At 43.8% G+C, this 23251-nt stretch overlaps 2 protein-coding genes across 11 annotated transcripts in view; one reads left to right on the top strand and one right to left on the bottom strand.

Annotated features, from left to right (window-relative positions):
• The window catches only part of SYNPO (synaptopodin), a 65511-nt gene extending 61871 nt beyond the window's left edge, over window positions 1–3640 (bottom strand). For all 3 annotated transcript variants that reach the window (XM_069102593.1, XM_069102594.1, XM_069102595.1), the window contains exon 1: window positions 3440–3640. The gene's annotated coding sequence lies outside the window, so the exon portion shown is untranslated. The remainder of the gene's footprint in view (window positions 1–3439) is intronic.
• The window catches only part of HNRNPH1 (heterogeneous nuclear ribonucleoprotein H1), a 329511-nt gene that overhangs the window by 18207 nt on the left and 288053 nt on the right, over window positions 1–23251 (top strand). The window lies entirely within an intron of this gene.

Here is a 23251-nt window from a genome sequence, read left to right as displayed (position 1 = left end):
TGAGACTTAAGTTTTACCAGCAATTTCCTCTGACAACACTATGAGTTCAAGTTGGGCAAGGATTGTCACTGTTTTGCAGATGAGGAAACTGAGTCTCAGAGAAAGGAGTAATTCTTCCAAAGTCCCAGAGCAAGTTAGTAGCCAAACCAGAAATAGAAGCTAGACTTTCAGCCTTCCAGGCTGGTGTTCTTTCCATTATAGCGTGAGTCCTCAACTCTCTTCCTTCGCTTGGCCTTTGAATGCCTTACTTTTTTCCCCTTTTCTGTTTCCCTGAAGGAATCTTCCTAATTGTCTCCTGGAAAGAAAAAGCAGCCAGAGCCCTGGAGCTTCAAAGCTGCTACAAACACTCAGTCCTAATAAACCAGATTCTGTACCATAATTGATGGTGTATGTTCTGTAGCTTTGGAGGGGCTCTTGTAGGGTGGGTAGAAATTCAGCTGGGAAAAATTCCAGGCTCATAAGGTTTGCTGAGAGGATGGAGAGGGAGTCCCCATGGGTACCTCCAGTAGCCCCTAGCAACAGTCATATAAGCCCAAACACAGCAAGACTGTCAAGGGAGGGGTGAGGGGAGAGCATCAGGTTACCAGGGCTCCTAGGCATTTGACCCATTTGACTAGAAGTCACAAGACATGGGTTTAAGATATGACTCCATCACAAACTAACTAATGATATGATCCTGACAAGTCTCCAAATTTCAGTATCCTTATCTGTAAAATGGATTTAATCGACCATTCATTGTTGTTCAGTCATTCAGTCATGTCTGACTCTATGTGACAAAGTCCATGGGGTTTTCTTGGCAAACATACTGGAAGTGGCTTGCCATTTTCTTTTCCAGTGGGTCCCCATTTAATAGATGAGGTACTAAGGCAAATAGGGGTTAAGTGACTTGCCCAGGGTCACACAGATAGTAAGTGTATGAGACCAGATTTGAACTCCTATCTTCCTGACTGTAGGCCCTGTGCTCTATCCATTGCACCATGTACCTACCCCCACACCTGTCCTCTTTCTGTAGGACTAGTGTCAGGATCATATAGTGCTATACAAATCAATGAATCAAGATTTATTAAGTACCTACTATGTCTCAGGCACACAGAGCTAGGAATACAAAAAGAGGTATTTTTTTCATCTCTTCCATTTTTATTTGTCTTTCCCTTTGGATACTGGGCATAAAATCTATGCTCAACTATTCCCTGGGAGGCAAACAAGCATAGGGAACAAAGAAATGAAAGTTTAGAACAGAATGGTCATAGTGAATGAGGGCAGTAGGAAAGGATCTTATACCTTATACTGATGAAATACTCAATAGGTGCCTCTACTTCTAAGATGATCCCAAAGAGAATTCATGAAACGGGGGCTGTAGAGGGTGAGACAACTAGGAACATGAATGGTTAAGTCAAACTCCCTCATTTTACAGGTGAGGTCAAATGACTTTTCCAGGGATACACAGTGAGTATGTGAAGTTGCGTTTGAACCCAGACCTCACTGACATCACACCACTTTTTGCCTACCTGGCTCCCTACGTGGTAAACCTCAAATTGTATGTGCAACTGGACACTTGTACCTGGGGGCAGGAGAAATGGAAAGTCTAAGGACCCTGCCCCAGGGCTTTGCCTGTCACTTTCTAATCTATATGACCGAAGGTCATACAGATTATATTTCACCTCTCAGTTTCCCCCTCTGTAAAATGAGGGAGGTATACTTAGATGATCACTAAGGACCCATTCAACATTCTGTGATTCCCAGCCCAGTTCCAGGGGAGTCTCCCAGGGGGTTGAGAGGGTGGCAACCAAAAAGCTGTGCCAGGATTTTCTCCTGTACAAAGTGAGTCTATTCTTTCTTTTGCTTGGGGAGGGCACGGACAGAGATGTCCTTGCCCCTCCTGTGGGGCACAGCTTCAGACTGGTTGCACTGAGCTCCAACCACAATGAATGACCAAAGGAAGGTGGTGGGGCTCTGGGAACAATCTCGTTAGTGCACCAAGGGAGAGACAGTCCTGTGGTGACAAACACATTTGTCTGAGCACATGAGCACACGTAATCCTCCATGAGAGGCTCGAGGACCCCCTCTAGAACTAGGTATTTCTTGACCCATTTGACCCATTCATATCTCCCTGAAGAGCCTGAACAGGTTCCTTCACCCCCACCCCAAATTCATTCCTAGCCCCACAGTAGCTTTCCATCTTTCCAGGCTGGGTCAGCCTCCCAGCATCTCCCACTAGGCCAACGTCACTTTCATGTATGCCCGATGCAAAGAGTTTATCTCAGATGCACAGTTTTACTGTTGTTCAGCCATGTCCAACTCTTCTTGACCCCATGGACCTCTGCCCATGAGGTTTGCTTGGCAAAGATACTAAAGTGGTTTGCATTTCCTTCTCTAGTGGCAAACAGAAGTTAAGTAACTTGCCCAAGGTCACACAGCCAGGAAGTTTTTGAGGCTGTAGGTCTCCAGGTCTCCAGGTCTCCAGACTCTAAGCCCAGCCTCTATCCACTGCACAACCTACCTGCCCCTCAGATACACAATAGCCAGAGCTAATCAAATTAATGACCAATCAAGTCTTTATCACTCATCCTTAAGGAGGTGTGAATGAACTGAGAAGTACCCAGGCTGGGAGAGTCACTCAGCCCTCCCAATGAAGTGCTAACTGGATGGAGCCCCTCAGATTGTCTCTGAGAGAGACAATCAAAATCCCAACTAGAGGCTCACCTGTGAAAAGTCCATCAAATTAACCAGACCCTTAACAAGCCCCTACAAACAGCACACTGCATCCCTAGATGAGCATTTGTGTGCACCATCGGCCTGGTACCACCAAGGGGCAAATATTTGGACATAGACACATGCATGGATTCACACATATGCAAACACATGCTCCAACATGCAACTCATACATGCATATTCCTTATGTACTTATACATGCACATATGTGCTCAGACACGTGTACCCAGGAACACGAATACGCTCACTCAGACAAACTTTCAGATCCCTTCATGTTGGGGCACATATATAGACACATTCCCTCAAACATCCTCACAGAAGCATGGCCCCAAGTGTACATACACTCAGATGCACACATGCACACCCTGAGTACAGACCGTCCATCCCACAGCTGGACCAGCCCTCCCTAGAGCCCAGAGCCCAGAGGCAGAGGGCGGCTTAGTCTCTCGTCTCATTCAGCCTGCTCTGAGCAGGAGACACATGCTGTTCCACTTAGCCCAGCCAGACTGGAACTTCCGTCCCAGGCAGTTCTTTGAGGGGCAAAAAGCCCAGGCGGGCAGAACCTGAGCCAGAGCCCAGGGCGGGGGGGAAGGACGGGACAGACAAGTCACTGTCCTCTCTTCAGTGGCTCCCACAGAGAGGGTCCCACCCCAGGAACCCAGGGGTCCCATCTCCCCTCCCAGAGCCCAGCCCAGTGCTTCTCTCCCTCCATTCTCTCTTCCCTCACCTGGAACCAGAGGAAACGCTTTGCTCCAACCCAGGGGGGAATGATTGTGCCCAGGAGGGACCCCTTGGTTTCCAGTGCCATCCACTCCTGCCCTCCTGTCTCCCTCCCGGAGCAGGACCCCAGCCGGCTCTGCTCTGCTCTCTCCTCCTCTCTCCTGCTCCTTCTCTCCCTCTGTCCCTCCTCCGGAGCAGAGCCGGCAGAGAGGCTGGGGGGAGGGCAGGGTGACAGGGGGAGCCAGAGGAGGGAGGAAAGGAGGAGGGAGGGGGGGAGGGGGCGTGTGGAAATGAAACTTTAATAACAGAGCCCCTTTTGTTTCCTAGCATACGGGATATTTCATACATACTGAAGACATTAGCTGTCTATATTTTTAAGGGCTCAGGCCAGAGAAGGAACAAAAACAACCCATATTCCACTCTGCAAACACACACGGAGGCCTGAAACACCCCCCACTCCCCCACCGACACAAGGCACTTACACAAAAATACAAGTTTCCAGACTTCAGACTCTCTCTGTTCCCCCTGCCAACCACTTAACTGCCCTCGGCTTTCCTTCCCTTCCCCAGGCCTCCAGGTCCTACAAGCAGAGATGGGAGCATGGAGATCCACGTCTCCAGCCCCAGCCTCAGAAATGTCTAGCATGGAGAATCACAGGTCCAGAACTGGAAGGGACCTCTGAGGTCATCTGGTCCCATATCCTCATTTTACAACAGAGGAGAATGATGCCCAGTGACTTATCCAAGGGAGAAAGGAAATAAGCCCTTGGTGGCACCTTCTTAGGTTCCAGGCACTGTGCTAAGCAATTTACCAACATTGTCTCCTTTGATCCTCATAATCTTGCAAGGTAGGTGCTGTTATCCTCATTTCACAGTTGAAGAAACTAAGGCAGACAAAGATCTTACTATTTGCCCAGGCCACACAGGCAGATCTAATGCTATTCCTTTCAACAAGAGGGAGCCCAGAATGGGGAGCTTCTGAGCAGTAGCTGCTAAAGCCTGATGCCAAGGTTGTGGGACAGAGATCCTCTCCATACACACTCTTCCCCTCCACACTATTAGTGGGTCAGATTATGACAGAACATAGAGGATAGTTCTCCAAGAGCACGGCAGGACGGGGATGGCTGTGGGGGTGCAAAGAGAACTTAATTCACCAAACACTAAGGGCCTACTGTGTGAAGATCCCTGTGACGTCTGCTGTGGGGAGATCCAAACAAATCATACACAGTTCTTTAGCTCTCAGATTGGGGAAAGACCCTGAAGAAAGATGCCTCTCCTTAGGGCCCTTATGCCCCCCATCCCCCAACACTGGGCACCCATCCAGAGCAAGCCATCAACACTGCTGGGAACCGCCTGAGCCCCAGGAAATCCCCAACAGAGGGCAGATCCCAACAGGTCTGGAAGTCCTATGTGTTACTTCTGTATTTTCTCTTTTTCCCTAACGGCTCAAGAGAGACCCTCTGCTCTTTCTGGGGAGAACTCAGATTCAGGTGTGGACTCAAAGGAGATGTTGGGAGAAAGTAGAAAGGTGGGAATAAGGGAGAGGGGGGTCTCTTTTGTAATCCCTCCTACCCTCAAGTAAACTATCCTTCTGTCAGGCCCTATCCCTGTACCACCCTCGTTCTAACTCAGCCCTGGCAGGAAAACTATACTTAACCTGATTTCTTGCCTCCCTGACCATTGCTAAGGCTTTGGCTCTATGATTCAGGGGACACCAAATGCTCGACACCCCAGTTCTATCCAGTAGCCACCTCTCCGAATGTTAGTTGTCCCACATAGGGGCAGTTAGGTGGCGCAGAGGATTGACTACTGGATCTGGAGCCAGGAAGTTCAAATCTGACCTTAGACAATTACTAGTTGTGTGACCCTGGGCAAGTCATTCAATCTCTGTTTGCCTCAATTTCCTCAACTGTCAAATGAAGATAAGAATAGCACCTGCCTGCCAGGGTTGTTTTAAGAACCAAATGATTTTTGTGCATGGCACAAAATAAACATTTAGTAACTACTTGTTCCCTTCCCATGTGCTAGAGCTGCTAATGGAGAAAGACACATCCAGTTTTCAGCCCAGATAGAATCAAGTTCTCCTATTATATAACCTGATTGCCTCAGGTCAGACTTCTTGGCCACATACAGAAACCAAGGTCCATTTCTTTGCTAGGATGTAGTTCCCCAAGACTTGGAACCTCTCCAGACTTGGACTTACCCTGCCTGCCTCCTCCGCCCTCCTCCAAACCTGACTCTGCCCCACTCTGCCTCCAGCCTAAAGGAAAACATTAATAAAGGCCTTCCCTTCTGCTAGGTCTCTTCCCTCTGCTGTTGGGAAGCTGCTGTATGAACTTCTGGATCAGATGTTCAAGGAGTCCTACAACAGATCTGTTGTCACAGCCAGCCTGGCATTGCTGCCCTTTGAAAAGCTCAGGCCTGCAAGTGTGAGGTTTCCTTGATACCCCAGCAGTACCACGTACCTACCCTAAGACTCTGATTCTGTCCCTCTTACTCTCTTATAGGAGGTTATTATGCTGTACCAATATAGTATCTGAGAGGACAGATTGCTGGATTTTGAGTCAGAAAAATATGGTTTCAAATCTTGCCTCTGACTGTTAACTAAGTGGCCATAGTCAAATCAATTAAAATCTCTGAGCCTCAGGTGAGATCCAAGACTATAAGTTATGGGAAGGTTGCTATCTGCATTAATGGAAAGAGTTCACTCATCCAGGAAATCACAGATGTTTGACTACTGCTGCAATATACTAACCAGGCCTTCAGGCTTGATTAGAAAAGAGTGCCCACTTATCTGTTTATCAGTGTTTATTGATTTGATTAGTTTACTTAATCCTCATTCTGCAATCTTCAACTTCCTCTCAGCTCAAGATATCCCAAAATTAGAGGATTTCATAGCTATGGAGATTTAGATATGGCTGTGTATCTATGTATGTATGGATTGTGTGTACATGTATGTATGTATCATGTATGTATGTAATAGTCCACAGATATGGGGTGCTACCACTGTCCTATAGTACAGTGAAGCTGGCATATGGCTTACTGGAGGGGGAGGGGAAGGGACAGGGGAGTAGGTGGGCAGAGGTATGTGGCTCCACACGCCTGTAATCAGCCTAAAACCACTGGTAGTTGTCCAGAAGGGGGCTCCCTTTCTCTATCAGAGGAAGGGCCTCCAATCCAAGGTAGTATGTTAGCAGCAGCACCACCTGGGACAAAAGGTAGCAGTGGGCCAGGAGAGTGTAAAGAGGGACATAGGATGGTAACAGTCAAGCCATGCCTTTGAGCAATTCTACAGAGACAGAAGGTAGGGGAGGGAGCTGCTAGGAGGTATTTAAGGGGAACCTAGTAGCAAATGGCCACTGGTGAGATAGATAGATGGTAGACAGACAGACAGACAGATAGATAGATGGACAGATGGATGTTTATAGATAGAAATAGAGTAGAATTAAATGAAATATAACTATAGATACATATATAGATGGATATATAGCTATATATAACTAGCCCCATTTCATTTTGCTGCAGAAGAGTATGGATTTAAGGAGTACAGTCTAAATTAGGAGGAACCAAATGAATGAAGCTATAGTATTATTATCAGAATAGTAATTGCAATTTAATGAAGAAATATGTCTCTAAAATGCTGAAGAGATATGCCGCCATGACTAGGAACAGCCATCAGCACTGGGGATTTCCCCCTCCTTTGTTCTAGCCCAATAATGGGTGTCAGGAAGAAAAGAAAAAAAAAAACACCACCAATTGTTGCCACTGAGGGAAGCTAGGGACCTTTGCTTTCCTCCAGCCTCACTGCCTAGTTCCTACCAAGCAAAGGACACCCACTTTCAGCTGGATACTGACACTCATGATTCTACTCCTTCAGGAGTTCATTCAGAGCTCTTTCTACTCTAACCCTACCCTCTTGGCAGGGGATCCTCTGTCTTGCCATTATTCCTCAAAATCCTCAAGGCCTTGCCATTTACCCTGCTACTTTGCCTACCTAAGTACTCTGGTTTTTCCATCTGCCATGAACTGAGCATGAGCATGAGCCCTCTGTCTCCTCTAATGTCAACTAAGCCCTGGAGTCAGAAAAATAGAACTTCAAATCTGGCCTCAGAACACTTAGTAGCTGTATGATCCTAGGGAAGGTACTTAATCACTGCTGCCTCAGTTTCTTCATCTGTAAAATGGGGATAATAATAACAGCTACCTCCCAGGGTTTTCACGAGGATAAAATGAGATATTTCTAAAGTATTTTAGTATGGTGCTGGCATATGATACTCTCTTATAGATGCTTATTTCCTGCCTTCCAATTAGAATGTGAACCTGTTGAGAGTAGAGATTGTCTTGGGTTTCTATATTTATCTCCATCCTTTAGTGAAGTGCTTCACACATAGTATGAGTTTAATAATGCTTTTCTATCTTCTTGTTAGGGTTAGGAATTTCTCCGTCAGTTATGGTTTGGACTAAGGGACCATTGGGTTCTCTTCCAACTCTGTGATTTTAAGAAATTATGTAGAGGAGAGACAGGAAACAGGGTCCCCTCCTACTACATAGAAATATTACCAAGTTAGAATGAACAGGACTGAGTAACTGGTTGGATGTGGATAATGAGGGCAAAGGAATGATGAGAGATGATTCTCCATTTTTGAGTCTAGATCATCAAAAAAACCAACAGAAATAAGGAAGTTGAAAAGAGAGAAGAGAAACAAGTTTTAACTGAGAAAACTATTTCAGTTTGGGATTTATTGAATAGACAGCCAGGTGGATGAATACAGCAGGCAGCTAGAAATACAGGAATACAACACAGAGGAGAAGTCTAGGCTGGGGATATTGATTTGGGACCCACTTTATAGAGATGCCCCCTTTGGAGTCTAGCATATCCTCTGGGTGATCCTCTGAAATAGATGGTCTTGCCAAAGGAGAGAGTATAAAAAGAGAAAACAAGAAGAACCATGATTGTCTTGGAGAATACTCATATTTAGGGCACTATAAGGGGAAGAGGACCCAAAATAGAAAAAGACAATAATAAAACAATCAGTCAAATGAGAGAAGGTAGTGTCATGAAGACGTTGAAAGGAGAGATTATAAGGAAGGAAGAGGTGATATATGCACTGTTGATAGATAGCATTGTAAATTAGTATAATCTTTTTGGAGCACAATCTGGCAGTACACAAGAGACTCACAAAAAATATAAACCCTTTGACCCAATAATACATTATTGGGAATATAACCGAAGTGACCTCATAAAGAGAAAATGAGCTTTCTGTTAGATCCATATATAGCAACTGCATACATAGAGATACAATTGCAAAGAACTGGAAATCATTTTTGGACTAATGTCCAAAAACAATTAAATGGCTGAATAAACGCTAAGTCAACATAATGGAATGCTATAACACCATTTAAAATAGTAAATACGAGGAACATAAAGAAACTTGGAAAGATACATGAAGTAATTCAAAGCAAAGAAAGAAAAACCAGACAGTGACTCTGATTATATAAGAAAAATGTACACACAAATGCAGAGATGAATAAACAAATAGAGAATAGAAAGGGATAATGAGGGAGTAACAAGCTGCTATGGACACATTGCACACAAGAAATTCATTTTAAGTGTAAATAATTACAAATGCATGTTTATTTGGCTTTGTTGTTTAAAGTTAAATATATAGAGAGACATTTTAAAGGAGGAGGTGGCAGCCACATGCTTCACGGAATAATTGGATTTAGTGATAAAGAGGTTATAAATGGCCTTGGAGAGTGTAGTTACAGCACAGTTGTTTGGTTTGGTCAGTGAAGGGAAGGAGTGATCTCTTGAGGAATTGGCAGGTCCAATGCCCTTTAGGATCAACGGGAACTGAACATATTTGTAAACCAAAAAGAAGGACTCAGGAGAGAGGGAAAATGGAGATGAAAGAGAAAGAATGGAGAATTACTGGAGCAAGGTTTGGAAGGAGACGACAAGGGACGGAATGAAATGCCCAGGTGGAGGGATTAGTCTGGGCAAGAAGGAGAGCCCTCTCTTCTTCAGAGACCACCCACAGGGAAAGGAGAGAATGAGCCAGATGTTCAGGGAGTCCTAGGGAGCTTAGGAAGTATGGAGGAAGGGGAGTACCTGCTTACAGATGTGTTCAGGTTTCACTCATCCTTAATCAACCACTCCACACGCCAGGCACTGAGGATAGAAATACAAAACTGAAATAGTCCCTGCCTTCAAGAAACTTATGGTCTACCTCGTATACAGTAACGGCAATATTGTAAGATGATCAACTGTGAATGACTTAGCTATTCTCAGTAATATAATGATCCAAGACAATTCTGAAGGACTTATGGTGAAAAATGTTATCCATCCCCAGAAAAAGAACTGATGAAGTCTTTTTTTTTTTTACTTTATTTTCCTTGGGTCTTTTTTGTGGTCTGTTTTCTTTTACAACATGACTAATATGGAAATATGTTTTGTATAACTACACATGTATAACCTATATCAGAATACTTGCCTTCTCAATGAGGGGGGCAGGGAAGGAGGAATCAAATTTGGAACTCAAATTTTAAAAAAATGAATGTTAAAAAAATTTTTACATGTAATTGGGGAAAATAAAACACTAAATAAATAATAAAATGGTAAAAATGTTTTTAAAAAAAGGATTGTGTTTTACATGGGGCATACTGTTGTATGTTCACAGATCAGTAAATATTCATGTACAGTTATGGGAGGAAGGGAAAGGCTTCTTTAAAAAGATGGCACCCAAATGGAACATTGAGGGGAGTCAGGGGTTCCAAAAGGCAGAGGTGAGGAAGGAGTGCATTCTACCCATTCTACCCTGTGAAAGACCCTTGGAGGCAGGAGATGAAATGTTGTAAAGAGGGAACAGTTTGGGTGAGAAATGCATGAGAGGGAAGTAATGTGGAATAAGCATGGAGAGAAAGGTGAAAGTCAAATTGTAAAGGAATTTAAATACCAAAGGAGTTTGCATTTTATCCTAGGGGCAATAGAGAGCCATTGAAGCTTAAGTTAGGGAGCCCGGTAACTGACAAAGCTTACCACAGGGAGATGGAGGGAAGAGCCAGTCAGATCCACTGAGGGGTCCTATCCCTATAGTCCCAGCCTTGGGGGAGGAAAAAAGAGAAATAGAAATGGGAAGGATCAAAGATGGGGTTAGAAAGATGGGGATAAAATTGTATATTAGGGAGATATCCTCACTTAAAGAAAGCCAGGAGTCAGAAAGGGGAAACATTTTGGGGTGAAAAATCAATGGAATAAGAAACTGAAGCAATTTTATCATTGAAGCAAATTACAGAGCATTGAGAAATATATGAAGAATTTGGGAAACAGCTCACCAGCCTGGCACAGAGACGTTTTAGAGAAGCGATGAGGGACTTCAATGACCCAAATATCTGCTGGAGCTCTCTCTCTCTCTGCCAAAAGCAAAGTAAATCATAACTTAACTTGTTTCTATGATAATTTTATCTTTCAAAAAGTGAAGGAATCAATAAGAAAAATTTTATTCTGGATCTAATTTTCATTGATAGGAAAAATTGGTTACTTGTTAAAAAAAAAAAAAGGAAAGAGAAAAACAAGAGAAATTTCCCTCCTAAAGTTCATAACTGAGGAGAGGAAAGATGGGTACAGATTGATATAGATGTTAGATTTTTCGAGAGCAGATTTCAAAGGGTTCAGAGAAAGAATAGGCAGCCCCTCATACACTAAAATTCTACCATGGAAATCAGTCCAGGAAGGATAGGAAACTCAAGAATCAAATTCTAAAGACACAGTGAGAAACAATTTATTTCAATGAGGAAGAAAAACATTTGTCCGAAAAGACTGTTGTAAATGTTGAAGGAACTCACCAACTAAATTTAGATATTTTAAAAGATATACAGAGAATGAATGAAAAAGCATTTATTGAATGTTTACTACTTGTTAAATACTCTTCTAAGGTCTGGGGATACAATTTTTTTAAAAATGGCTAGTTTCTGCTCTCAAGGAGCTCACACTCTAATTGGGGGAGATAATACAAAAAAGAAAGTTCACTGGTGGGGTATATGTCAAGGCTCAGGGGTCCTCAGGTAATATCATTAAGTCAGATGATAGTGCCAGGGGTCTATAGAGTGTAGAGGCAGGGAAGATGGTAAGGCCTAACAATCTTCTGTCTTCCTGAAAGGTGTTAGAGTTGATGACTCTCATCTCATTCAACCAGTGTAAGCAACTGAATAGTCAAGTAGTCCCGGTGGGTCCTGGGCAGTCCAGGGGAAGAGGCCTACTAAATATCTCTACCTGACTTCCCCTTCTCAAACACATGTCTAAATAGAACTCATATGACACTCTCTCTTCCCCACCCCCTAATTCACTCCTCTCTCTAACTTCCTTTTTTTTATTTTAAATTCAATCTTATTTTATTTTTAGTCCTGAATTCTCTACTTCCCACCTCATCCTCCCTTTCCCATTGAGAAAGCAAGAATAACAAAACCCATTAAAACATGTATAGTTAAGCAAAACGAATTTCCACATTAGCCATGCTTCTCCCATCCCCCCCCCCCTTCCTCCCAAATAAGCTTCAATCTGTACTCTTAAGTCTATCTGGAGGTAGATGACGTGTCTCGTCCCGAGTCCTCTGGAATTGCACCTAGTTCCATTGTGTTGATCAGAGTTCCATTTTTTCAAAGTTATTTACCTTTATAGGATTACTGTTATAGTATAAGTTGTTCACCTGGTTCTTCTCACTACGATTTGCTTTAATTCATAAAAGTCTTCCCAACTTTTTCTAAAGTCATCTCCTTCATTATTTCTTACAGCACAGTAGCATACATATACCATAACTTGTTCAGCCATTTCCCCATTGATAGGCATCCCCTCAGTCTCCAATTCTTTGCTACCACAAAAAGAACAAGATTATTTGTGTACTTGGGCCCTTTTCCACTTTATTTGGTCTCTTTGGGGTATAGAGCTAACAGTGGTATGTATCTCTGAGTCAAAGGATAAGCACAGTTTAATAGCTTTTTGGGCTTAGTTCCAAATTGCTTTCTAGGTTGCCTGGACCAGTTCACGGCTCCACCAACAGTGCATTCACATACCTATTTTCCCACAGTCCCTCCAACATTTGTCATTTTTGTTTTTTCATCAACTTTGCCAATCTGGCAAGTATAAGGTGGTGCCTCAGAGTTTCCTTATTTCTTTTAAGGATGTCACCATCCGCTGCATCACCCAGATTCAAAACCTTGGAGCTACCCTTGACTTGTCTCTCCCTCATGCTTATATCCAATCAATAGTGCTTAGCACAGAGCCTGGCCCTGAATATATACTTCTCATCTTACTGACTGCCATATTTTTTTTGAGACTATGTGTTGATTAATTCCACAACTTCTCTCAAATTGACACCCCTAGTTCAAATCCTCATCATTTTTGACCTAGACTATTATAATAACTTCCTAAATGATTTCCTTTTTTCCAGTCTCTTCTCTCCCCAAACCATCCTCCACAAAGTTCTTAAAATAACCTTCCCAAGGCAAAGATCTAACCATGTCACTCCCCTGCTAGTCAAACTTCAGGCGTTCTTCTTGTCTTCAGGATATAATAGGAACCTTCAGCTTGACTTCCAAGGGTCTGTACATACTGGTTCTAGTCTGCCTTTCCAGTCTTATTTCAGATCACTTCCCTTCATGACATATACATTCCAGGCAAATTTGACTATTTCCTATAGCAGACATTTTATTTCCTGCCTTCTGGCTTTTGCCGAAGCTGTCCTGCTTGGCCCTAGAATACACTCCCTCCTCACCCTCACCTCTAAAAAGCCTTCTTTGCTTTCAAGGCTTGCCTGGTTGAGGGTGGTGAGAAACTGCTTCATGAAAGTTTCTCCCTGGTCCTCTTGGTTATCAGTTCTCTCTCTCCTTCCTTAAATGATCGTGTATTTTATTTATTTGTATACATGTTGAATCCTCCCAGTAGAAGATAAACTTTCTGAGGATGAGGGCCATATGATCTTTGTGTCCAGCATGATGCCTTAAAAATGGCAAGCACTTACTAAATCTTTTGTCAACTTGAAATTGCTGGAGTGTAGGGACAGTTTATTTGATAACGTTAATCTTGTTAAGAAAGGAGACAGGGTTATCTGCTGAAAGAAGAAGGTGGATTTGAAGTTGGGGCTTTAAGGATGGGGAAGATGTGAGCTGGTTACCATATCTGCTGCTCTGCCTGGTTTCACCTCCACACAAGATTCCTCCCCAAGTTAAGCTTTTGCTCTCCCATTCCTTCTGTCTACTAGCTCTTACTACAAACCCGGCCCTACCCCCCACCCCATGACACAGCATCCTTGGCCACCCTTTTCAGTATTGGTTGTAGCTTTACTTGTTCTCCTTATCTCACTGGCCAAGGGGCAAAGTTGGAATACTCCTTGCTCCCCATTGGTAATTCCAGGTTCTCTCTTCCTCTATTACTTAGTAATCTCTCTTCCTTAGAAGTTCATGTTGAGGCAGAGCCAAGATGGCAGAATAAAAGCAGGAATTTGCATGAGTTTCTGCACCAACTACCTCCAATACCTGTACAATATGACTCTAAACACTGAAGGCAGCCTGGCAGGCTGACAGGAAGGGTCTACCGCACCAGGCTGGGAGCTGAGCACAACCCTGCATGAGCACGGGCCCAGACGGGGCGGCCCCCCAGCAGCGCAGACTGGCCGGAGCAGACTTCAGAAGAGTGAATCACCAGCAGCTGTGGCAGTTTCCAGACTTCTCAACCCATAAATGTCAAAGAGAAAGCAAAAGGTCAGTGGGGAACTCTGTTGGAACCAGATGACAGAAGAGTGTGGTCTGGCCCCTGCCCTCAGGATGAGAGGTGGCAGTGACGGCAGCTGCAGCTGCTGCCACGTGGCTGTCTCTGGAGTTCCTGGCCTGCAGATCATGGGAGACCAAGTGACCATTCAGAGGGCAATTGCTCTTGCTTTGACATGCTTGGATCTGGGTCACAGTCTTGGGCAGTGGTCCTGGGGTATGTGGCCAGTGTGCCAGAGCTTGTGGTGGCTGTAGAGAGGGCACCCTCCTCATAACTCTGAAAACATTTGCAAAAACCCCAGCAATTTGGGACACAGCTCTCTCCACTCAGAAAGCAGAGTTCTACCGTGGCAAAGAGCTCAAAAGTCAAGTAACTGACTGGCAAGATGAGCAAGTATAGGAAGCACAATCATACCATAGAATCCTTTTTGGGGGACAAAAAGGATCAAAATGTGGAACCAGAAGAAGACAACAAAGTCAAAACTCTCACATCAAAAGCTTCCAAGAAAAATATGAATTGGTGATGGGCCATGGAGGAGGAGCTCAAGTAGGATTTTGCAAACCAAGTAAGAGAAGTGGAAGAAAAATTGGGAAGAGGAATGAAAGTGATTCAAGAAAATCATGAAAAGTGAGTCAACAGCCTGCTAAAGGAGACTCAAACAAAATACTAAAGAAAATAATACCTTATAAAATAGATTAACCCAAATGGCAAAAGAGGCCCAAAAAGCCAATGAGGAGAAGAATGCCTTAAAAAGCCAAGTTGTCCAGATGGAAAAGGAATTTCAAAAACTCACTGAAGATAATATACGTGTATGTGTATATATATATATATGTATAAATACATATATATATGTGAGTGTGTGTATATGTGTGTACATGTATACATAGACAGAGGGCACAGGATCAGTTGAATAGGAAGGGATGATATCTAAAAAATAAAATTAAGAGGTGAGAGAGGAATATAATGAGAGAAGGAGAAAGGGCAAGATAGAATAGGGTAAATTATCTCATATAAAAGAGTCAAGAGAAAACTGTTACAATGGAGAGGGAGAGCAGGAAGGTGAAAGGGAATGGATCAACCTTACTCTCATTGAATTTGGCTTAAGGAGGGAATAATATACACACTCATTTGGGTATTTTACCCTACAGGAAAGTAGGGGGGAAGGGGATAAGAGAGGAGATGACAGAAGGGAGGGCAGATGGGGGAAAGGATAGTTAGAAGCAAACACTTTTGAAAAGGGACAGAATCAAAGTAGAAAATAGAATAAGTGGGGGGCGGGATAGAATGGAGAGAAATATAGTTAGTCTCTCACAATATAACTACTATGGAAACGTTACCTATATTGAATTGCTTATCTTTCCAGTGGGGGTGGGTGAGGAGGGAAGAAAGGAAAGAATCTGGAAATCAAAGTTTTAAAAACAAATGTTTAAAAAAATTGTTTTTTACATGCAACTGGGAAATAAGATATACAGCCACTGGGGTATAGAATTCCATTTTGCCCTACTAGAAAATTAGGGGGAATGGGGGAGGATATAAGGAAGAACAGATTGGGGCAAGGGGTATTCAGTAGGTTCACTTGGGGTGGGGGCAGGGGAGAGATGGGGAGAAAATTTGCAACTCAAAATCTTGTAGAAATGAATGTTGAAAACTAAAAATAAATACATAAAAATTAATTTAAAAAAAAAGTTCATGTTATTCACATCTACCATCCAATCAAAATCCTGGTAGCTGTTGTCTGCATACCCAAAGGTCATTCCCCTTCCTTCCTCAATGAGTTTAGTACCTAGTTAAAAACTTTTTCTCTCCTCTCCAACCTCTGTCCTCATAATAGAGGACTTCAATATACATAGTGACTTGTCTTCAACCTCCCTAACCACTCAGTTCCTCAAACCACTCCCTATCAAATACTCTCCCACCCCACCTCAGATACACAAAAAGATGGCCATATCCTTGACCTTGCCATCTCCCACAAATGAACTACCTCTATGTTCAAGAATTCTAAACTTGCTTATTCTACCATAACCTATTGGCTTTTCCCTCTCTCTCTGCCTTCCCTTATAAAACTCCACTCTTCATCTGCACTGTGATCTCCAGTCCTTGGGCCCTTCTATTATCTCCCAGGCCACCTCCCCTGTCTATGCACTTTCTTCTCATCTTGACCCGTTGGTGAACCAACTCAATCTACACTGTCATCTTCTCTTGAATTCCTACCCCCCTTATCATATCTTTGACTACACCCAGCTAAACCTCAGCCTCAGATCACCCTGATAGTCACCACCCTCACATGTGTAGCTGAATGAGATGGAGAAAAATCATGCAACCATTCTGACTGGGCCCACCACAACACAACCTCGACTGGGCCCTCACTGTCTCTAGGCAATTCTTCTATGCCTTCTTTATCAACTCACTATCCCACTCTCCACAGTGACTCTTTCAAACCTTTTCATCTCTCCCGAAGCATCCCATAGCTCCCCCTCTCCTAATTCCCTCAGTTGAGAACCTTGCCTCATATTTTACAGGAAAAATTGAGGCCATTCACCATGAACTCCCTCTTCTCCCTTTTTTCCTCATCTGTTATCACTTGGGCACCTTCTGCCACTTTCTCTTCCTTCCCCCTTGTCTCACAGGATGAAGTAGCCTTACCAAGTCTAACCCTTCTACTTGTTCAAGCCACCTCTTTCCATCTCATCTCCTCAAATAGATTTTCCCTTTTCTCATCCCTACTCTTTCACTTATTTTCAGTGTCTCCTTTATACTGACTCATTGTCTACTGCCTAAAACATGCACATATCCCTCCCATTCTGAAAAAGCCCTCACTTGATCCTTCTGTCCCTGCTACCTCCTATTTCTCTTCTGCCCTCCTCAAAAACCCCATCTACAGTAGGTGCCTCTACTTTCTCTCCTCTCACTCTTTCCTTAACCCCTTACAATCTGGCTTCCAAACTTATTCCACTGAAACGCTCTCCCTAAAGTTACCAATGATCTCTTAGTTGCTAAATCCAATGCTCTTCTCTCCATGCTCATTCTCCTTGGCCTCTCTGCAGCCTTTGACATCATTCATCACTGCCTCCTCCTTGATACTCCATTCCCTGTAGGTTTTCACTCTCTCCTGGTTCTTTTCCTACCTATCTGAACATTGTCTCTGCCTCCTTTGCTGTATCCTTCTCTGGGTCACACCCTAACCATGCGTTTTCCCTTAGGGTTCTGTCGGTCACACACAAAATGCTCTGTTTATCATTCAAAGCCCTTCATAACCTGGCTGCCTTCTCTACCTTTTCAATCTTCTTCTGGGCCCTCTTCCTCTTCTCCCTCTATATTATTTCACTTGATGATCTCATGAGCCCCCATGGATTTAATTATCATCTCTGTGTCACTGATTCTCAAATCCACCTATCCTGCCCCAGTCTCTCTGTTGACGTCAAATCTGGCATTTCCAACTGCCTTTTAGACATCTCAAAATGGATGTCCAGTAGACATCTTAAATTCAATGTGTGCGAAACAAGAACTAATTATCTTTCCTCTTAAACCCTCCTACCTTCCCTATTACTGGTGAGTGCAACACCATTCTCCCCTCCCTTCACTATTTCTGCCCCCCTGCCCTCACCCATATCCAAACTATTGCCAGGCCTGTCAATTTCACCTTTACAGCATCTTTCAAATACGCTCCCTTCTCTCCTGACACCCCACCACTCTGGCTCAGGCCCTCATCACCTCTGCCTGGACCACTACAATGGCTGCTGCTGGGTCTGCTGCCTCAAGTCTCTCCCCACTCCAATCCCTCCATGATCAAGACACCCCCTCAGCTCCAGGCATTTTCTCTGGCTATCCCCCATGCCTGGGATGCTCTCCGTTTTCTGCTCTGACTACTGATTTCCTTAGCTTTGTTTAAGCCCCAACTGAATTTCCATCTTCTATAGGAAGCTTTCTCCAACCCCTCTTAATTCTAGTCTATCTTCCTTCTATTGAGTGGTTTCATATTTATCCTATATATAGCTTGCTTTGCATATATTTATCTGCATGTTGTCTCCCCTGTTGTGAGGTCCTGAGCTACTCCTGGGCAGGAATCTGCTTCTGTCTCCTTTTGTATCCCCAGGGCTTAGCACAGTACCTGGCACATAGTAGGTGCTTAATAAATGTTGATTGATTGATACATTGAAGTCACTAAACTATAAATACCTTACTGTTGAATGCAGTATCCCCAAAACTACAAACAAAGTAGGTGTCTATCAATGGAAGAATGGTTAAGGAAATGTATATGAATATAATGTAATATTACAACAGTAGAAAGCAATGTGGTCAAAGAATTCAGGGAAACTTAGGAAGACTGTATAAACAGATTTCAAAGAAAAATAAGCAGAACCAAGAGAACAATTTACACAATGACCATGATAATGTTAAGGAAAACAACAATGAAAGATATTCAAATTTCGATCACTAATATGACCATAAAATCACAGATTTAGGGCTGGAAAGGATCTTAGATGTTAAGTACATCAATCTCATTTTTCAGCTAAGGAAACTGAGGCCCTGAAAAGTGAAATAACTTGTCCAAGGTCACACAGGTAGTGTCAGATCCTGCATTCAAACCCAGGTCCTCTTCTTTCAGAACCAGCATTCTAGCATTCTTTATGCTGAACAAAGGTGGGCCCAATCTTAGCCCCAGAAGAGTCATTTTGAGACATACCCCACTTTTCTCCACAGAAAGGTCACAGGATGGAGGATTTGGTGTACTACAGGTATGGAATGAGGCATATGTTGTCGGACATAACCAAGGTGTTCATTTACTTTACTTAACTATGCTTTGTAAGGGAGGAATGGGGGGGGGCAGGTGAGGGGAGGACAACAGAGTCATTAGAAAGTAATGGTGATATTTTTTAAAGCATAAATAAAATTTTATTTTAAAAATTGCTACTTTTTTGTATGTTTAGTTTATTATGTGCCTTTCTTGATGATAATTTTTTGTTGATAATTGTTGATAATTTTTAAGGAGACTGCCTTCACCAGGCACTTTCCCTACACCAGGGGACAGACTGTAAAGGTAATTAAATGCTAGACTGTAAGATCCTTGAGGGTAAGAGACTGTTTGGGCTTTGACTTTGTATCCCTACCACCTAAATCAGTGCCTTATACACATGCTTAATAAATGTTTGTTGAACAATTGATCAATAATTAGGATAATTAGGATTCTTTGCTGTATGCAACCATTGGTTCCAGTGGGACAGTGAAGGAAGAAACAGCCAATATGGGATGTGATCTTAGGCTACTGTGTTTCCTAGCCTGGGAGCCTGTAGCCTCAGATCCTAGTTTCAGTCCCACCATTTACTTGTGGTATGGAATCGGGCAGCTAAGTGGTGAAGTGAATACAGCCTTGGGCAAGAAATGAGGAAGACTCATCTTCCAGAGTTCACATCTGGCCTCAGATACTTACTAGCCATGTGACCCTGAGCAAGTCACTCAACTCTGTTTTCCTGTTTCCTCATATGCCAAATAAACTGAAGAAGGCAATAGCAAACTGCTCCAGTATCTTTGCTAAATAAACCCCAAATGGGGTCAGGAAGAGTTGAACACAACTGAAGGACAACAGTATGGGACAGTGACTAGACCTATAGTTTCACTGATATGAGGAACTCCCAGGTGAGGAAGCAACCTCTACCAGTGCAGGTTTGGACCTTCTTCACAACTTATTTTCTTAGGGAATTGCCCTAGAGTCCTGAGAAATGAAGTGAATTGTCCAAGGTCATAGTCATTATGTGTCAGACAGTATCAAAGGCAAGACTCAAGTCTTCCAGACTTATTGATTTGGAGGCCACCTCTCTATCCTACAACATGTATATTACCGGGCTACAAATTATTTCCCTATTCTGGTCTTCAGCTCTCCCACTAATATAGGTATAGTATTCAGAATAAGGTTGGCGATCATTTGACTGAAATCTGCCTTCACTAGACACTTGCAATGTGGTACTCAGCTTTGAGCAGCACAGTTTAGGAAAGAAGGAAAGAAACAAGCTTTTCTTAAGCAATTACTATTTGCCAGGCAGTGTGCTAAGTGCTGTACTAATATCTCATTCCTCCCAACAGCCCTGTTGAGGAAACTGAGGCAGAAAAAAGGTAAAGTGATTTACAGGGTCACATAGATAGTGAGCAGCTGAGGCAGAACTGGAACTCAGGTCTTCTGACTCTAGGTCCTTAAATGGCTTGCCGTCTCAAAGAAGGGAGAAGGGAGGAAGAAAAGGAGAGAATATGAAACTCAATTTAAAAAAAATGAATGTTTAAAATTTTTGTTTACATGTAATTGAAATAAATAAAATTTAAATCTAAAAAACCGAGAAGCAAGTAAAAAAAAAAGTCATAGTCAGTCAACAAGCATTTATAATTTTTCCACCCTTTTTGGAGGGGAGAAGGAAAGGCAGTTGGGGTTAAGTAACTTGCCTAAGGTCACACAGCTAGTAAGTGTGTCAAGTGTCTGAGGCCGAATTTGAACTCAGGTCCTCCTGACTCCAAGGCCAGTATTCTATTCACTGCATCTAGCTGCCCCTGGGGTTTTCGTTTCTTTTGGTTAAGTTAATAACCAGCTGTCTGCAGCTCTGGACTTTCCTTCCCTAGGTCAAAATAGATGGTTTGGTCCAAAACAGAAGGGACCAGGAGGAAGCACAAAAATGCTAGGGATGAGGACTTCTCCTCTAGAATATCATAGGATCTTGGATTTAGAGCTAGAAGGGACTTTAGAGGTCACCCTCATTTTACAAATGAGGAAACTGAGGCAAAGTTTAAGTGACTCACCCAAGATCACTCCGCTAGTTAAGTGTCTGAGGCTGGATTTGAACTCAAGTCCTGCTGACTCCAGGGCTGGTGTTCTATTTGCTGTGCCGCCTAACTGCTCCAATAAGCATTTATTAAGCACCTACCATGTGTCTAGGACTGTCCAAAGTCCCAGGATGTGAAGAACAGCAAAAAATAGTTCCTGCCCTCAAGGAGCTCACAGTTCATTATGAAAGCAACTATCTACAAGTATATGTGTGTGTGTGTGTGTACACATATACATATATAGATACATATATATATGATAAATCAGAGATAGTCAATGTAGGTAAGGAACTAGAATTAAGAGGGATTGGGAAAGCCTTCTTGTAGAAGATGAATTTTTTTCTGTGACTTGAAGAAAGTCAGGGAAATCAGTAGGTGGAAATGAAGAGGGAGAGTATTCCAGGCATGGGGAGCATCGAGGGAATATGTCCACAGCTGAGAGATGGTGTCTTGATCATGGAACAGCAAGGAGGCCAATGTCACTGAATCAAAGAGTGTGTGGGAGTGAGTAAGGTTTACAAAGGCTGGAAAGGTAGGAGAGGGCCAGGTTGTGAAGGGCTTCGAATGCCAGAGGATATATTATATTTGATGCTAGAGGTAACAGGGAGCCACTGGGCCTTACTGAATGGAGGATGGGGGTGAAATGGTCTGATCTGTATTTTAGGAAGATCACTTTGGTGGCTGAATGGAGGATGGATCTGAGTGAGGGGAGACAAGGCAGCAGACCCAGCAGCAGCTGTTACAGTAGTCCAGGAGTGTGATGATGAGGGTCTGCCCTAGAGTGGTGGCAGTGTCAGAGGAGAGAAGGGGGCATATTGGAGAGATGTTACAAAGGTAAAATTCAACAGCTTGGGCAACAGCTTGGATCTGAGAGAGTGAAGAGCAACAATGGAAGATGACACCTGGAAGAGTGACTGGGAAGATGGTGATACCATTGATGGCATATGGGGAAATTCAGAATGGGAAGAGGATTCATAGAAAAAGTTGATGGGTTTGGTTTGACTTTAAGACACCTGTGGGACTTGCGCAGATCTAGCTCTGACTAGTGGCCTTTGGCCTCCAAGATCCTGGGATTCTGCCCAGTAGGATTTTGTTGGTGATTACTTATAAATAAAGACCTCCAGGAGACTTAGCATTCACACGAACCAACTTCTACCCCTCTGAGCATTCCCAGCATGCCCCACCTTGGCCCAGGTCCTTCCTGATAACAATGACAGTAACACACTTGGTGGGTCAGTTCCCGGGGTCCCCGAGACGGAGGCGTAACTGTATGCCATGGATCCCCAGTACTGGGAAGCCCTTATCTCCTCCGCCCACTCACCTCCAGACAGACACCTGGGAAGGAAAGCAGGGTGTAGAGGGGAGGAGGGGTGATGCAAGAGGGAACAGCAGTCTTAGGTATTAGGAGAACAGCCTTTCAGGGGCCCCCTTTGGACACATCAGGGGTGCCCTGATCAGATGGCCAGTAATTGAGTTGCTCTGAGGGGGAAATTCCATCCAGATGTGGAGTGCAAGGCAGGCTTCCTGTGTGGAAGGTGCTGACGTGCTGGGGCTAGCCCTGGGCCCCTCATGCATTCGCTCTCCTCTCTCTTCTCCCAGGGACCTGGGGGGCCATTCTCAGGGCCTGGCAGAGGGGAGGCTGGAAGGAGAGGGGAGAACTCCATAACCAGAAAAGGGCAACAATTGGCAGATAGAGAAGGAGGGTCCTGGGAAAGGACCTGGTTAACTGGAAAACGGGATGGGGTTGGGAGAGTAAGCAGTGAGTCTGTTACTCTGCCCCCTATCATTCCCCCCAAGTCCTTGGTGAATCCTGGGCTAACCAGCTGGAATCAGAAAACTGGGACTTTGCTTAGATGCCGCTCTGTGTTTGAAAGATAGACTTAGGGAGAAGAGAGATGGAGATAAAGAGGGCTGAAGGAGGAGGAGGGGAAGGAGGCAGGGGTGGGGGGGAGCTAAGAAGGGGAAAGGTTGAGAGGGAGGAGGGGCAAAAGGATCTGGAGGAGTAAGATGGAGCTATGTGGGGGGAAGGGAATCGCTTGATTCCTTAAGGCAATGCATAGCACTAGTCCCATTAGCTAGATAATAACACACACTCCTCCAGATCTTTTCAGAAGGTTTCAGAAGGTTGGGGGGGGGGGGGCGGGGAAGAGGAAAAGGCAGAGGGAGGGTGGACTCCTTATAGGCTGAGTTCACTTGACCTCTCTAGGAGCCTCCACAGACCTCCCCTGCCCTGCTGGCTTACTGGAAGACAGGA

Source organism: Petaurus breviceps, unplaced genomic scaffold (genome assembly GCF_028583685.1).
Source record: "Petaurus breviceps papuanus isolate PSGF00001 unplaced genomic scaffold, PetGlider_PUasm1.0 551, whole genome shotgun sequence".
Classification (NCBI taxonomy): domain Eukaryota; kingdom Metazoa; phylum Chordata; class Mammalia; order Diprotodontia; family Petauridae; genus Petaurus; species Petaurus breviceps.
Note: the sequence above shows the minus strand (reverse complement) of the source record. Positions and strands in the feature narration are given on the sequence as shown.